We start from the raw sequence: 6,563 nt of genomic DNA on the forward strand, positions 1-6,563 counted from the left end.
AAGGCCAGGAGCAGTGGCTCACACCTGTAATCCCAGCACTTTGGGAGGCTCAGGCTGGTGGATCGCTTAAGTCCAGGAGTTCAAGGTCAGCCTGGGCAACACAGTGAGACCCCTGCCTCCACAAAACATACAAAAATTAGCCAGGTGTGGTGGCGTGCCTGTAGTCCTAGCTATTCAAGAGGCTGAGGTGGGAGGATTGATTGAGCTCAGGAGTTTGAGGCTGCAGTGAGCCATGATCGCACCACTACAGACAACCTGGGCAACAGACTGAGACCCTGTCTCAAAATCCAAAACAAAATATGAACAAAATACTTGAATCTACCATCTGCATCCGGGCTCAGTGCCATGGCTCATGCCTGTAATCTCAGTATTTGGGGAGCTCAAGGTGGGAGGATCTCTTGTTCAAGAGTCTGAGGCTGCAGTGAACTGTGATCCATACCACTGCACTCCAGCCTGGGTGACAGAGTGAGACCCTGTCTGAAAAAAATAAAAATAAACCTCCAAAACCCCCAAAATTTGAATCTGAAAAGAAAACCTACAACACATGTAGGGAAAACACCTACATCAGCCAGAAAGGTTAAGATGAGCACTTGGCCTTCTGTGCTCCAAAGTAACATTACCAATACAGCTTAAGAACAAAAAGGTCTTTATAGCCACCGATCCTCTATTTTCTAAATAATGCCTATGTTGCTTTCCTAGTCAGTTGCAATCATAATAAGCTATTTGCAATGCATTTTCCTGTTTCTCCTCCACCCAACAACCTGTCAGTACTTCTGCTGCAAAACGGGAGTCACACTGACCTAGGTTTGTATCTAGGCTCTGTCACTTACAAGTATGTGACATGGAGCAACTTTCTTAGCTCTTTGAGCTTTGTTTCCTGATTTGTAGTGACTGAAGACAATCATCCATGGAAAGCATTTGGCACTGTGCCCGGGGCAGTGACTACTCCAGAAATGGTCACTCTTTTCTACTGTTTTCGCTGTTGCTCCTTGTACCCACACTCAAATGTTGGCACACCATAAAATAATTCATAACTGCTCACAGGTACTCAAGTGATTTTTTTTTTTCAGACACAGTCTGGCTCTGTTACCCAGGCTGGAGTGCAGTAGCACCATCTTGGCTCACTGCAACTTCCGCCTAAGTGATTCTTGTGTCTCAGCCTCCCTAGTAGCTGGGATTACAGGCGCATGCTACCACACCTGGCTAGTTTTTTTGTATTTTCAGTAGAGACAGGGTTTTACAACATTGGCCAGGCTGGTCTTAAACTCCTGACCTCAAGTAATCCGCCCACCTTGGCCTCCCAAAGTGCTGGGATTACAGGCTTGATCCACCAAGCCCAGCTTCGAGTGATTTTTAATTTGTAACAAACATAGGTTTAACTTTTTTTCTTTTTTTAGGTGTTTTATATTCTTACAACTTCAAAATCACACTTAAACTTTGGACCCCGAGTTACCTGATTAAGGGCAGGGATGACATTAATCCGTATCACTAGCACCAAGGGCATGTGGCTCCCAACCGAAATGGGGTGCCTGGCAAGCTTCTGGCAGAGCCATTGCTGTTGCTAATGACGTGAAATGACAGCAACCAGAAGCCAAAAAGTAAGCAATTTGTTTTGTTGTGTTCTTATTTTACTAAAGAGATAAAATTTTCCAACCAAAAGAAAAATGAAGCTTAACAGGTCTATCACAGGAGGCTTGGGAGTCTCATTCCCAGCTCACATCCCTGGTCAGCCACGCTTTTCTTTTTTTTGGAGACAGAATCTCACTCTGTTGCTCAAGCTGGAATTCAGTGACACAGTCTCGGCTCACTGCAACCTCCGCTTTCCAAGTTCAAGAGGTTCTCCTGCATCAGCCTCCCAAATATCTGGGATTACAGGCATGTGCTACTACTGCCTGGCTAATTTTTGTATTTTTAGTAGAGACGAGGGTTTCACCATGTTGGACAGGCTGATCACCTAACTCCCGACTTCAAGTGATCCACCCGCCTTGGCCTCCCAGAGTGCTGGGATTACAGGCGTCAGCTGCCGCACCTGCCTCCTGGTCTGGCACGCTTCAGCGGCGTAGAAAAAGAAAGGGCAGACTCTGGAAACAGCTCGGATACATGGGAAACAACTTGGAATCACCACCTGCTTCATCTATTGCAAGAAAAATCTGTCGCATCTGGGCAATTATCATAGAAACATGAAGCAATTTTCTATGTGTACTTTCTAGATATGTTAGATATAAAACATCAAGATGAGTATCAAAGATCCAAAGATCACTTGGAGAGCAGATCGATTTGGGCATTAAGATATAACCCCTCCCAGTCCAAGTGCAGTGACTCAGGCCTGTAATTCCAGCACTTTGGGAGGATGAGGCGGGTGGATCACCTGAGGTCAGGAGTTCGAGACCAGACTGGCCATCGTGGTGAAACCCTGTCTCTACTGAAAATACAAAAAACTAGCTGGGCATGGTGGTGTGCACCTGTAGTCCCATCTGAGAGGCTGAGGCATGAGAATCGCTGGAATCTGGCAGGCGGAGGTTGTTGCAGTGAGCTGAGATCGCACCACTGCACTCCAGCCTGAGTGACAGAGCGAGACTCTGTCTCAAAAAAAGAAGACACAACCCCCACTGAAACAACCCAATTGAATAGTTGTTCTCAAAAATGGGCAAATGATATAAATAGTCATTTCTATAAAAAGGACATAGAAACTCCTCCCCGTAATATGCCTAAATAGGTATATATTCTCAAGACTCTCCCTGCAGGTGAGGTAGCATCTAGCTCTGGCCAATGACAGGCAAATGAAACTGGGTAAGGTTTCCAGAAAAATTCTTTCTCTTTCTGTCTTTGTTTTTTTTTCTTTCTTCCTTCCTTTTCTTCCTGTCTCTCTCTCTCTTCCTTCCTCCCTCCCTCCTTCTCCCTTCCCTTCCCTCCCTTCCTTTCCTCTTTCTTTTCTCCTTCCTCCCTTCCTTCCCTCCCCCCCTTCCCCTTTCCCTCCTTTCTTTCTTCTCTCCTTCCCTCCTTCCTTCCTTCCTTCCTTCAGTCTCACTCTGTTGCTCAGGCTGGAGTGAAGTGGCATGATCTCGGCTCACTGCAACCTCTGCCTCCCGGGTTCAAGCAATTCTCCTGCCTCAGCCTCCTCAGTAGCTGGGATTACAGATGTGCGACACCACACCTGACTAATTTTTTTTGTATTCTTAGTAAGATGAGGTTTCACCATGTTGGTCAGGCTGCTCTCAAACTCCTGACCTTGTGATCCACCCACCTCGGCCTCCCAAAGATTTTTTCAAGGGAAGAAGCATAGCTGGCATGCCCCTTAGTCTCTCTGCTCTTCCCACTTCTTCCTTCTTGAAATGTGTACAGGATGCCTAGAGATGCAATAAGAACTACCTCAGAACAATGAGGATAAAAGCCACATCTTAAGGTGGAAGAAAGAGAAGAGAATAAGTCTTTGATGACAACATTGAGCCACTATCCTTGTACTGCCTATCTTTATCCTTCTTCCAATACAGTGTCAGTTTCTGTACAATGCAATCCGAACATGATCCAATAGGCATGCCAGAATGAAAAAAAGAGAAAAGAAAATGGGGGAAAAGCAATAATGGATAAAAACTGCCCTGAGTTGAAGACTTCAACTTTCAGATGGAAAGGACCCACTGAATGCCAATGAAGAATGAGAACAAAATTAAAGTGTGAACGAAACCAAAGGCACTCTCCACAATAGAAGATAGGAAATGTACCATTATGTCTTTTCTGAAAAGTTTTTCCAAGAATAAAATAATTTCTGGGAAATTTGTTCCAAAAGTAAAAACACATGGTTTAAAAAGAACACAGACACGGTATGTAATTAACAGTGGTATCAGACACAGTGGCTCACCCATGTAATTCCAGCACTTTGGGAGGCTGGGGTGGGTGAAGCCACCTGAGGTCAGAAGTTCAAGACCAGCCTGGCCAACGTGGTGAAACCTCATCTCTACTAAAAATAAAAAAATTAGCTGGACATGGTGGTACATGCCTGTAATCCCAACTACTAGGTAGGCTGAGGCAGGAGAATCACTTGAACCCAGGAGGTGGAGGTTGCAGTGAGCCAAGATTGGACCACTGCACTCCAGCCTGGGTGATACAGAGAGACTCTGTCTCAAAAAATAAAAATAAAGAGTGGGATTATCCTGGGAGTACAATGGAAAGAAACCCTAATACCACAGCTATACAGCACACCTAAAAACAATCAGTCTTGATTAGACATCAAAGAACTCTATGAAAAGTGTTTTAAAGACGAACATAGATATCATAAACTATATGGTTAAGAACTTAAAAGTGCAAGCTCTGAGGTAAAGCAATGCATTTTTTTAATCAAAAGGCAAAAATAACCCACAAAAATCAACTATATAAAAGTCACGTTCCATAAAGGAACGTATAGCACTTTTACACAATTAGCATATAAGGAATGATGCATGATGCTTACTTTTTAAAAAAAAAAAAAAAACTTTTGTATTTTTAGTAGAGATAAGCTTTCACCATGTTGGCCGGTTGGTCCTGAACTCCTGACCTCAAGTGATCCACCTGCCTCAGCCTCTCAAAGTGCTGGATTACAGGGGTGAGTCACCGCACCTGGCTGGCAAGTAAAGAACAAGCTTTCCGAATAACAAAACCAAACCTCCCACAGTCAATTCAGAGTTGAGGACCACTTATACTACTGAATTAATACTTAATCACTTTAGATTTATAAAAGGTACCGGTGATAATCATTTCTCCTTTTTTTTTCCTTAACTAAAATCGAACTTGTCATTTATGAACTTCTTTGCTTATCAACCTTTGCCTATTAACTTATATTAAAGAATAATTTGGGCCACGTACAGTGCCTCACACCTGTAATCCTAGCACTTTGGGAGACCGAGGTGGGGGTGGATCACGAGGTTGGGAGTTTGCGACCAGCCTGACCAACATGACGAAACCCCGTTTCTACTAAAAATACAAAAAATTAGCAGGGCATGGTGGCGCGTACCTGTAATCCCAGCTACTCAGGAGGCTGAGGCAGGAGAATTGCTTGAACCCGGGAGGCAGAGGTTGCAGTGAGCCAAGATCGCGCCACTACACTCCAGCCTGGGCGACAGAGTGAGACTCTGCCTCAAAAACAAAACAAACAAACAAAAAAAACAATAATTTGAAAACTAAGTTGAGGTTTAATTTTTTCCCCTTTTTTCTTGTTTCCTTCTCCCAATAAAAAATGAGGAGGTTGTTATTTGACTATACTTACCCTAAACGTTAGACTCACTGAAAATTATAAGTTAAAATACTAATAAGCAATTATAATTTCCTACTGTCTCAACTATTTTTTCTTACCTTTACAGGAACTCTACATTTTAAATGTTATTAAATTTTAAATTCTAAATTTTATGAACTAGTATCTCATTTAGAAATTCACTTTTTCTTTTATAGTTTTTATAATTAAAATTTTATTTTTTTAATTTTTTATTTTTTTTAATTTTTAGTAGAGATGGGGTTTCACCATGTTGGCCAGGCTGGCCCTGAACTCCTGACTTCAAGTGATCCACCTGCCTCAGCCTGTCAAAGTTCTGGGATTACAGGCATGAGTCACCGCGCCCAGTGACTGGCGAGATCACTGCTCACTGCAACCTCAGCTTCCCAGGCTCAAGCAATCTTCCCACCTCAGCACCCCAAGTAGATGGGACAACAGGCACGCACCACTGAGGCAGAAAAATAGGATCTGGAGGCAGGGAACATAAAGTCGATCTCACACTTCAGCTGTAAACAGGAAATATCCTCTCCATAGAGGATAAGCCAAGTAAATGACTTTGTAACCTTACTTCATCCTCTCCATAGGGCGTAGGCCAAGTAAATGTAACCTTACCCTTTATCTGAAAATATAGGAGATGTCTCCACTTGTCCAGGGTGCATTCCAAGGGAGTTCTGCCATATTCTATGAGGAATTGGGGTCCGATCTAAACTCTTCATAGGAAAAGTACTGTGGTCGTGGGATGAAGTTACGTAGGAGTAAGGAGACAAACTATGTCGCCGAAATGACCGGTGAAATTGTCCTACAGCCACCGGTCCGTGCGGCTCAGGCCGGGACCCCGCGGGGGCGGCGGCGGCTCCTGGTGCTGCAGCGGGGTCGGGGCGGCGGCGGCGGCTTCTGGTGCTGCAGCGGGATCGGGGCGGCGGCGGCGGCGGCTCCTGGTGCTGCAGCGGGATCGGGGCGGCGGCGGCGGCGGTGGCGGCTCCTGGTGCTGCAGCGGGGTCCGGGCGGCGGAGGCAGAGGCCGAGGTGATGAGCAGCCGCTGGAAGCGGTTGGGTGGGCGGCAGGGCACCTCCAGGCCGGCCGCCAGCTTGGCCTTGTTGGCACTGGTCAGGCGCTTGAGGTGCACGAGCAGCTGCGGCTGGTCGCGGCGGAAATGCGGGCTGTGGAAGTGGTGGAAGGGCCCGTCCCCCGCCGGCCCGCCGCCGCCCGGCCCCGGCCCCGGCCCCGGCCCCGGCCCCGGCCCCGGCCCCGGCCCCTGCCCGGCACTGCCGCGCCCGACCCGCCGAGCACCACCTTGCGGAAGCCGTCGAGGTTGAGCTGACGG

The 6,563-nt window shown here is 46.2% G+C and overlaps 1 protein-coding gene across 2 annotated transcripts in view; it reads right to left on the reverse strand.

Moving 5' to 3' along the window:
• The window catches only part of MYLK3 (myosin light chain kinase 3), a 78,720-nt gene extending 72,683 nt beyond the window's left edge, over positions 1-6,037 (reverse strand). For both annotated transcript variants that reach the window (XM_064382989.1, XM_064382992.1), the window contains exon 1: positions 5,852-6,037. The gene's annotated coding sequence lies outside the window, so the exon portion shown is untranslated. The remainder of the gene's footprint in view (positions 1-5,851) is intronic.
• Between the last annotated feature and the right edge of the window lie 526 nt (positions 6,038-6,563).

This window comes from Aotus nancymaae, unplaced genomic scaffold (genome assembly GCF_030222135.1).
Source record: "Aotus nancymaae isolate 86718 unplaced genomic scaffold, 86718_ANA_hifiasm-v0.15.2.pri h1tg000030l, whole genome shotgun sequence".
Lineage (NCBI taxonomy): Eukaryota > Metazoa > Chordata > Mammalia > Primates > Aotidae > Aotus > Aotus nancymaae.